Source organism: Asparagus officinalis, chromosome 2, assembly GCF_001876935.1.
Source record: "Asparagus officinalis chromosome 2, Aspof.V1, whole genome shotgun sequence".
NCBI classification, from domain to species: domain Eukaryota; kingdom Viridiplantae; phylum Streptophyta; class Magnoliopsida; order Asparagales; family Asparagaceae; genus Asparagus; species Asparagus officinalis.
In genome coordinates this window covers 63869576-63870134 of record NC_033795.1, presented here as the reverse complement: position 1 = coordinate 63870134, position 559 = coordinate 63869576, and positions in this window count along the sequence as shown.

Here is a 559-nt window from a genome sequence, read left to right as displayed (position 1 = left end):
CTTGTTAGTATTCCAGTTACATGCTTCTATCGTTACTACTATCATCACATGTTCCTATTTCTGTTATCGTATTGGTCATGCTTCTATTATTATTACTACTATTGCATCTGCTATTTCCTTGGTCGTTCGACCGTTCTTTTCTTTTGTGGGGTCTTGCTGTGTGCCATGCATGCTAACGTACACCTATTTTCTCCGGTGTACGCTAAATTTAGAGGACAAACAAGTCTAGCTTAGAGATGTGCCAGAGTCAGGATATTCTCAGCAGGAGTGCCTTGCAGACATAGTTGAAGAATAGGCCAAAGCTCTGTTATCTTTTTTTAGTTGAAGGTCCTAGTCACTTTTGTAGTACTTTTCTTTCTCATTAAACGATGTATTTTATATTTCTTCAGTATTCATTTGTTCAATCATGTATAAGGGCAAGTTGACCCAAATATTATGTCTTGGATGATATTCATTTGTGATATGTATTATTTTATTCTGTGTTGTTCATTATATTCTTGCTAATTGTGATTGGGGACCTGTGACTTCGTATTGTATATTGCTTGATGCTTAGCGTATT